This window comes from Palaemon carinicauda, chromosome 18, assembly GCF_036898095.1.
Source record: "Palaemon carinicauda isolate YSFRI2023 chromosome 18, ASM3689809v2, whole genome shotgun sequence".
NCBI classification, from domain to species: domain Eukaryota; kingdom Metazoa; phylum Arthropoda; class Malacostraca; order Decapoda; family Palaemonidae; genus Palaemon; species Palaemon carinicauda.
Window position 1 is genome coordinate 133022023 of NC_090742.1, and position 11204 is coordinate 133033226.

Here is an 11204-nt window from a genome sequence, read left to right on the forward strand (position 1 = left end):
TAAAAATATATTTTCCTCCATTTTCTGCCAACGCACTTCTTGATTACTTTACTTCCGATATGTTTAAGATTATAATTAACATATATTGGTGTATATATTCTGAACGGTAGATTATTTATGATTACCTTTAGAATTTTGAAGATGTCGAAGAGAGACCAAATAAACAGAATGATGTAATATAATATAATATAATATAATATAATATAATATAATATAATATAATATAATATAATATAACATCTGTCTTTTTCCCCATGATTTTCATGTAATCAATATTGAATTTAGAAAAGCATGACAATTAGATAGAACATTCTATTATTTCCTTACTCGAATACAGAAAATATGATAATTTTTCTCCAAATGCAAGTATCATACTAATCTACCTGGTAGGAAATAGGGAGTTTATACCTTTTTCACCTTACTGAAAACATGTCATTCTCACCTCGGTCATTTAATGAATTCTTAAAGAAAACTAATCAAAGAAAACTTTTCAGTCAATCTTCATATTTCAATGTATAAGACGTAATGTTTGTGGAGCTACGTTCCCCTTCCCCCATAGAGATTGGAAATCCACTGCAAGAATTAAATGAGAATCCATTGTTTGGAGAGACTTCAATGCGAAGAAGGATTCCGGAGAATTCTCATCTTCAGGAGCAGCTCAGAAACAGGGCAAAGTGCTTTTCACAATTTGGCCACATACCCAATAAACGTTTTCTCCGACACTTCTCTATCGAGGGGAACAGGAAAAACGAGGGGTTTATTTAATGAAAAATTCTGAGAAATTAGTTTACATGAATAATCTCTCTCTCTCTCTCTCTCTCTCTCTCTCTCTCTCTCTCTCTCTCTCTCTCTCTCTCTCTCTCTTTGTATATATATATATATATATATATATATATATATATATATATATATATATATATATATATATATATATATATACATATATATGTATATAAATATCTATATATATATGTATATATATATATATATATATATATATATATATATATATATATATATATATATATATATATATATATATATATATATGTATATGTATATGTATATATATATACATATACATATACATATATATATATATATATATATATATATATATATATATATATATATATATATATATATATATTACTGTTATTGTTGTTTTTAAACTTGTCTTGTAGTTTTTACTTATTTCCTATTCTTAATGCCCTATTTTCTGTGTTGGAGGCCTTAGGCTTATAGCATCCTGCTTTTCCAACTAGGGTTGTACCGTAGCAAGTAATAATGATGATAATAATAATAATTGTGAGGAAGAAGCTAATGGTCGATTTCTTAATGAACCTCAAACGCCTCCTTTAGGAGAAACTCTTTGGCTCCGACCCTAAGCTTTTTTTTTAAATCTCTCTGGAAGTTGCTCAGTTAGAAACTGGCTATAAGATAATAACCTTTTTATTTCCTACCTTTTCGAGAGGAAAGTCTTCCTGGACGCTTCGTTAAACACTCGCCCATCGCATCCCTGTTGCGAGACTTCTGTTATCTTATGTCTGTAATTGGTGTCACCAGGGATATTTATCGAAGCGGAAAAACTAAATGTGGTGTCGACGACTCCTAAGGAATTACCTTTGTTCGGGTAATAAATTAATCTTAGTATACAAATAGTTATTAGGAGAAGCTATACATCCCTTGTCATACTCTGAATACTTCTAAGTACAAGTAACGAAAATATAATCATTTACTTAACAAATTTCGTTTTCTTTATAACGTGGACAGCGAACCTGAGAAGTTTTCGAAAAAGTCCGATGAAAATCAGTTGAAAGACAAAAGCTTAATATTTATCACATTTATTTTTTTCTCCAAAAAAGGAAGGAAGAGAAATTGTGAGTCCATTGGTAAAAATATGTCACCGAGTACTCTTGCCGAGTGGTGTTCAATGTAATTTGTTGGTCTCTTAGCGACAGTCATTGTTAGTTATTTTCTCCAACGAAGTTGACTACTTTCAAGGTAGCCACACACACACACACACACACACACACACACACACACATATATATATATATATATATATATATATATATATATATATATATATATATATATATATATATATATATATGTGTGTGTGTGTGTGTGTGTGTGTGTGTGTGTCATCTACGCCTAATGATGCTTCGGTTAGATTTCGCCAGTCGTCTCTATCTTTAGCTTTTAATTCAATGCGTTTCCATTCATCATCTTCTACTTCGCGCTTCATAGTCCACAACCCTGTAGGCCTGGGTCTTCCAATTTTTCTAGTACCTTGTGGAGCCCAGCTGAACGTTTAGTGAACTAATCTCTCTTGGGGAGTGGGAAGACCATACCCAAACCCTCTCCATCCGCCCCTCATCGCAATCTCATCCACATATGGCACTCGAGTGATCTCTCTTATAGTTTCATGTATAATCCTCTTCAGCTACATAACTCCCAATGTCCTTCTGAGGGCTTTGTTCTCAAATCTACAAAATCTATTGGAGATTGTTTCATTGTCATACCATGACTCATGTCCATACACTAACACCGCTTTTACTAAACTGATATATAGTCTGATTTTTATTTGTAATTTAAGGCGATTTGATTTCCAAATTTTAACTAACCTGGCCATTGTCAGATTTGCTTTGTTCAATTCTCCATTAGACTCTAATTCTAAGGACCCTGTATTGGAGATCATAGTTCCTGAATACTTTATATATACTACCTCATTAATCCTTTCTCCTTCCAATGATATTTCATCTTCAATTGCATACTACGTTCTCATCATCTCTGTCTTTCTTCTATTTATCTTCAGTCCCACCTCGTGTGATATACCATGCATTCTGGAAAGCAAGCATTGCAAATCTTGTGGTGGCTTGCTAACAAGGAAAGCATCATCAGTATATTCTAGGTTTGCTAAATTCCTATATCTAATCCATTCCAATCCTTCTCATCCATCTTTGACTATTTTACGCATTACAAAATCCATGAGGAATATAAACAACATAGGTGATAATACATTCCCTTGGAGTACTCTGCTGTTCACTGTAAATTTAATTGATACAACTCCATTAACATTAACTTTGTACTTGCTTTGCTCATAAACAGACTTAGTCAAATTTACATATTTAAGAGGAATTCCATAATAACACAGGACTCTCCACAAAATTGGCCGGTGTACACTATCAAAGGCTTTTTCATAATCCAAAAATGACATCAAAGGGGGATTTCTATACTCTACGCATTGCTGTATAACATTTTCAAAATGAAAATATGGCCAGTGCAACTATTACCTTTCCGAAAGCCTGCTTGTTCATCTCTCAGCTTTTCATCAATCTCTCTCTCTCTCTCTCTCCAGATTCTTTAGAATAAGCATACTTTATATTTTCATAACAACTGATGTAAGAGTTATGCGTCTGTAATTATTGCAATCAGTCAGGTCACTTTTTTTCTTGAACCATGTATGCTAGAGAAAGTTCTTGGTGTGTATGTTTCAGCTTGTGTATGACTTTTTCAATATAATCTATGATGTATATACCCAAAGGTTTATCTAACTAAACGTTATTATTCTCACCCTAAACCATCTATCCTCCCTCTTACTTTACTCACCAAAATTCTATCAAATATTTTTCCAATTATTCATACTATAATCTTCTTATCCGCAATCTCATTAACTCTTAGGTGCGTGTATTGCAAGTATGATAATGGTTTTCATTTCTACATTTCTGCTTTCTCTATTCAAATCTCTATCATCTATTATATATTCCTCCATGATTCACTAAAAAAAGCTGTCATCTGCAAATCTCAAATTTTTGAAAACTTCTTTTAGGCATACGATGAATGATTTAGAAGATATTCGAGTCATCTGCCATACAATTCTAGGTATCTTTTCGCCATTAGAGAAATTGTGTTAAATTTTGGTGATAGGTACATCATTATTTTTAAGAAATCATAGCATTCATAGGTATGGAGTTGCAGATATACAGCAAAGCTGAAATCCCCTCTCTCATGTGTGTGTTAACGGAAATATTAATTTCCCTTGACTGGTTTCCATGTTTATTAAACCAACAGCACCATTTATATCATCATGACTCTTCATCTTGCAGCCAAACACAATTTGTTCCTTTGAATTGGGCATTTCACAATAAATATGTCTGTATGACTATAACAGCGTTCCCATAAGAAAACTAAATCTAGTTTAAGCATAACCTATTTTTCATCCTAGATATGGCTACATTACTAAAACCCTCTTTATTGATGATATTGATCTTACCAAGGTAAAAAGACATCGGCAGGCTTTATAGGCTTTACTATATTATGATATCTCTTCCTGAAAACTTTTTCATTGAAAGAAGAATAAACAGTTGTGAGATCTGACATCTTTCCACCTTTCAATAGTTAAAAAGATATCAATTGGTGCCGAATCTCAAAGAATGTAAAACATGAAGGAAAGCAGAAATGATCTTAAGGAATCAGCCAATGCTTAATTGATATAAAAGTTGATTTTTTTACTAACTCTACATCATCACAAAAACAAATCTAAAAATGCTCGTACGACTATACAGTAAATGTGGAAGAAAATCATAGACAAAGTTTTAATCAGCTACATTATATAAAAAAATAATATCTATTTCATAACATTTTATAAATCTTTAATACATCGGAAATCAGATATATCTATGGAAATTATTTCATTTTTATACTAGATATTGGTGTTTTGAAAATAACTGATTCGATGCATCAAAGTAAAGAGGATATTGCCTACCAGTATATGCTGACGTATGTAGGGAGAAAACTGACAAATAGAGCTTTTTAGCGAGAATTTTTTTTTATCCTCTTCCTCTTTGGACATGTAATTGGATTTGCAGGGAATACCTGAATGTTTGTTTGATAACATATGCTTTTAAAATGCATATGATATCAAACTTTGGAGTTGCACAGTGAAATCCATATGACAATTTCTGAGATATGAGACCAGAAAAATCTGTTTACTTATAATGATAAATCTTCCTCAACACATTTTTATAGAAAGAAGAATGAATAATAGTGAGATCTACGTCTTTATACGTTTTAAGAGTTACAACAGATATCAATTGGTGCCGAATATCAAATGAATTGTAAAAAATGAAGAAAAAACAAAGAAAATCTTAAGAAATCAGCCAATGTTTAATACATATTGAAGATGGTGTCTTTACGAAATTTTAAACCACCAAAGCAAAACTAAAAATGCTCATAGATGAAGTTTTTATTCACTTTTCATTATATACAAAATAATTATCAATCTCATAATATTCTTTTTAAATCTTCAATAGATCGGTAATCAGAAATACCTATGAAAATTATTTGATATTTTATATTAAATGATGGTGTATTAGAAGACAAAGATTCTTGGAATAAAAAGGAAAAAGCATTGGACTTCTAGTATATAATGATATTTATATATATAAGAAGCAAACAGACTAATGTAGTGTGTTTTAGCGAGAATACTTTTTATCATCTTTCTCTTTTAGAGAGGATACCTAAATGTTCGTTTGAATGGTTGAAGTTAATATTTAAAAAAAAAAAGCATATGATATCAAAGTGTGTAGTTGCAACAGTGAAATCCATATGATAAGTTTTAAGATGTGACACTAGAGAGAATCTGTTTACCTTTGTAACTGACCTCTTCGCTATAGATATTGACATAAATAAAAATGCTTTTATTAGCAAATAAACTTCCTGGAATTGTATTCATAAACAAAACATGAGTAACCAGTCTGGTTGATAGGCTGAGGGAAAAATAAACCTTTTTGTGGAAAAGAGTAAATATTGAACTCTATCCTTCCTCAATTCTCAATATGCATGTAAATGTTGATTGGCTAGAATCTCAGCAAAAACGGCAACGCATTTTGCAGTAAAAATATATTTTCTTCTCTTTCTGCCACGCACTTCAAGATTACTTTACTTCCGATATGTTTAAGATTAGATATAACATATATTTGTGTATATATTCTAAACGGTAGATTATTTATGATAACCTTTGAATTTTGAAGATGTCGAGGAGAGACAAAAATAAACAGAATATAATATATTATATATATAATTATAAATATAATATAATATAATATAATATAATATGATTGCTGATTTTTTTTTTCAGACAGACATTTTAGAAAATTAATAGATTCCCACTAAATTTCCCTGGTGTTTCGAAATCTCTCTCTCTCTCCTCTCTCTCTCTCTCTCTCTCTCTCTCTCTATCTCTCTCTCTCTCTCTCTCTCTCTCTCAAGCAAATACGTCAGAAACTTAGAATCTATGTACCCAATTTTAATCCCTGCTCAGAGATGATAGAATACAACGAAACACGGCTTGATTACTAAAATTAGTTCAGTTTCGAATGGCGGATAAAGCGATAGGTTAATATATGTGTGCAAATACAATTAGTTGGTTGACGTCGTATGGCAAGCATTTCCAAGGTCGGCAAACGGGAATGCTATGGGGACCGGCAGATTCGGTGTGATATAACCACGGTTTCAATTTCTTTGGAGTTAAAGGAAAACGGGGCTATACACCTCTGTCCCTCCCTTAAAAGAATTGGAACCAGTATATATATATATATATATATATATATATAATATATATATATATATATATATATATATATATATATATATATATGTGTGTGTGTGTGTGTGTGTGTGTGTCATCTACGCCTAATGATGCTTCGGTTAGATTTCGCCAGTCGTCTCTATCCTTTAGCTTTTAATTCAATGCGTTTCCATTCATCATCTTCTACTTCGCGCTTCATAGACCACAACCCTGTAGGCCTGGGCTTCCAATTTTTCTAGTACCTTGTGGAGCCCAGCTGAACCTTTAGTGAACTAATCTCTCTTGGGGAGTGGGAAGACCATACCCAAACCCTCTCCATCCGCCCCTCATCGCGATCTCATCCACATATGGCACTCGAGTGATCTTTCTTATAGTTTCATGTATAATCCTCTTCAGCTACATAACTCCCAATGTCCTTCTGAGGGCTTTGTTCTCAAATCTACTAAATCTATTGGAGATTGTTTCATTGTCCATACCATGACTCATGTCCATACACTAACACCGCTTTTACTAAACTGATATATAGTCTGATTTTTATTTGTAATTTAAGGCGATTTGATTTCCAAATTTTAACTAACCTGGCCATTGTCAGATTTGCTTTGTTCAATTCTCCATTAGACTCTAATTCTAAGGACCCTGTATTGGAGATCATAGTTCCTGAATACTTTATATATAATACCTCATTAATCCTTTCTCCTTCCAATGATATTTCATCTTCAATTGCATACTACGTTCTCATCATCTCTGTCTTTCTTCTATTTATCTTCAGTCCCACCTCGTGTGATATACCATGCATTCTGGAAAGCAAGCATTGCAATCTTGTGGTGGGCTTGCTAACAAGGAAAGCATCATCAGTATATTCTAGGTTTGCTAAATTCCTATATCTAATCCATTCCAATCCTTCTCCTCCATCTTTGACTATTTTACGCATTACAAAATCCATGAGGAATATAAACAACATAGGTGATAATACATTCCCTTGGAGTACTCTGCTGTTCACTGTAAATTTAATTGATAAAACTCCATTAACATTAACTTTGTACTTGCTTTGCTCATAAACAGACTTAGTCAAATTTACATATTAAGAGGAATTCCATAATAACACAGGACTCTCCACAAAATTGGCCGGTGTACACTATCAAAGGCTTTTTCATAATCCAAAAATGACATCAAAGGGGGATTTCTATACTCTACGCATTGCTGTATAACATTTTCAAAATGAAAATATGGCCAGTGCAACTATTACCTTTCCGAAAGCCTGCTTGTTCATCTCTCAGCTTTTCATCAATCTCTCTCTCTCTCTCCCCAGATTCTTTAGAATAAGCATACTTTATATTTTCATAACAACTGATGTAAGAGTTATGCGTCTGTAATTATTGCAATCAGTCAGGTCACTTTTTTTCTTGAACCATGTATGCTAGAGAAAGTTCTTGGTGTGTATGTTTCAGCTTGTGTATGACTTTTTCAATATAATCTATGATGTATATACCCAAAGGTTTATCTAACTAAACGTTATTATTCTCACCCTAAACCATCTATCCTCCCTCTTACTTTACTCACCAAAATTCTATCAAATATTTTTCCAATTATTCATACTATAATCTTCTTATCCGCAATCTCATTAACTCTTAGGTGCGTGTATTGCAAGTATGATAATGGTTTTCATTTCTACATTTCTGCTTTCTCTATTCAAATCTTCTATCATCTATTATAATTTCCTCCATGATTCACTAAAAAAAGCTGTCATCTGCAAATCTCAAATTTTTGAAAACTTCTTTTAGGCATACGATGAATGATTTAGAAGATATTCGAGTCATCTGCCATACAATTCTAGGTATCTTTTCGCCATTAGAGAAATTGTGTTAAATTTTGGTGATAGGTACATCATTATTTTTAAGAAATCATAGCATTCATATGTATGGAGTTGCAGATATACAGCAAAGCTGAACTCCCTCTCTCATGTGTGTGTTAACGGAAATATTAATTTCCCTTGACTGGTTTTCCATGTTTATTAAACCAACAGCACCATTTATATCATCATGACTCTTCATCATGCAGCCAAACACAATTTGTTCCTTTGAATTGGGCATTTCACAATAAATATGTCTGTATGACTATAACAGCGTTCCATAAGAAAACTAAATCTAGTTTAAGCATAACCTATTTTTCATCCTAGATATGGCTACATTACTAAAACCCTCTTTATTGATGATATTGATCTTACCAAGGTAAAAAGACATCGGCAGGCTTTATAGGCTTTACTATATTATGATATCTCTTCCTGAAAACTTTTTCATTGAAAGAAGAATAAACAGTTGTGAGATCTGACATCTTTCCACCTTTCAATAGTTAAACAGATATCAATTGGTGCCGAATCTCAAAGAATTGTAAAACATGAAGGAAAGCAGAAATGATCTTAAGGAATCAGCCAATGCTTAATTGATATAAAAGTTGATTTTTTTTACTAAACTCTACATCATCACAAAAACAAATCTAAAAATGCTCGTACGACTATACAGTAAATGTGGAAGAAAATCATAGACAAAGTTTTAATCAGCTTACATTATATAAAAAATAATTATCTATTTCATAATATTTTATAAAATCTTTAATACATCGGAAATCAGATATATCTATGGAATTATTTCATTTTTATACTAGATATTGGTGTTTTTTGAAAATAACTGATTCGATGCATCAAAGTAAGAGGATATTGCCTACCAGTATATGCTGACGTATGTAGGGAGGAAAACTGACAAATAGAGTGTTTTAGCGAGAATTTTTTTTTTATCCTCTTCCTCTTTGGACATGTAATTGGATTTGCAGGAATACCTGAATGTTTGTTTGATAACATATGCTTTTAAAATGCATATGATATCAAACTTTGGAGTTGCAACAGTGAAATCCATATGACAAGTTCTGAGATATGAGACCAGAAAAATCTATTTACTTTATAATGATAAATCTTCCTCAACACATTTTTATAGAAAGAAGAATGAATAATAGTGAGATCTACGTCTTTATACGTTTTAAGAGTTACAACAGATATCAATTGGTGCCGAATATCAAATGAATTGTAAAAAATGAAGAAAAAAACAAAGAAAATCTTAGAAATCAGCCAATGTTTAATACATATTGAAGATGGTGTCTTTACGAAATTTTAAACCACCAAAGCAAAACTAAAAATGCTCATAGATGAAGTTTTTATTCACTTTTCATTATATACAAAATAATTATCAATCTCATAATATTCTTTTTAAATCTTCAATAGATCGGTAATCAGAAATACCTATGAAAATTATTTGATATTTTATATTAAATGATGGTGTATTAGAAGACAAAGATTCTTGGAATAAAAGGAAAAAGGGCATTGGACTTCTAGTATATAATGATATTTATATATATAAGAAGCAAACAGACTAATGTAGTGTGTTTTAGCGAGAATACTTTTTTATCATCTTTCTCTTTTAGAGAGGATACCTAAATGTTCGTTTGAATGGTTGAAGTAATATTTAAAAAAAAGCATATGATATCAAAGTGTGTAGTTGCAACAGTGAAATCCATATGATAAGTTTTAAGATGTGACACTAGAGAGAATCTGTTTACCTTTGTAACTGACCTCTTCGATATAGATATTGACATAAATAAAATGCTTTATTAGCAAATAAACTTTCCTGGAATTGTATTCATAAACAAAACATGGAGTAACCAGTCTGGTTGATAGGCTGAGGGAAAAATAAACCTTTTTGTGGAAAAGAGTAAATATTGAACTCTATCCTTCCTCAATTCTCAATATGCATGTAAATGTTGATTGGCTAGAATCTCAGCAAAAACGCAACGCATTTTGCAGTAAAAATATATTTTCTTCTCTTTCTGCCAACGCACTTCAAGATTACTTTACTTCCGATATGTTTAAGATTAGATATAACATATATTTGTGTATATATTCTAAACGGTAGATTATTTATGATAACCTTTGAAATTTTGAAGATGTCGAGGAGAGACAAAATAAACAGAATATAATATAATATAATATAAATATAATATAATATAATATAATATAATATAATATGATTGCTGATTTTTTTTTCAGACAGACATTTTAGAAAATTAATAGATTCCCACTAAATTTCCCTGGTGTTTTCGAAATCTCTCTCTCTCTCTCTCTCTCTCTCTCTCTCTCTCTCTCTCTCTCTCTCAAGCAAATACGTCAGAAACTTAGAATCTATGTACCCAATTTTAATCCCTGCTCAGAGATGATAGAATACAACGAAACACGGCTTGATTACTAAAATGAGTTCAGTTTCGAATGGCGGATAAAGCGATAGGTTAATATATGTGTGCAAATGCAATTAGTTGGTTGACGTCGTATGGCAAGCATTTCCAAGGTCGGCAAACGGCAAACGGGAATGCTATGGGGACCGGCAGATTCGGTGTGATATACCAACGGTTTCAATTTCTTTGGAGTTAAAGGAAAACGGGGCTATACACCTCTGTCCCCTCCCTTAAAGAATTGGAACCAGTAGCATATGAATGAATAGGTTTTTTTCAGCTTTTCTCATTCCTGTTGTTATATTTAGTTTTTAAGTTATGGTTTATGGTGCTTATG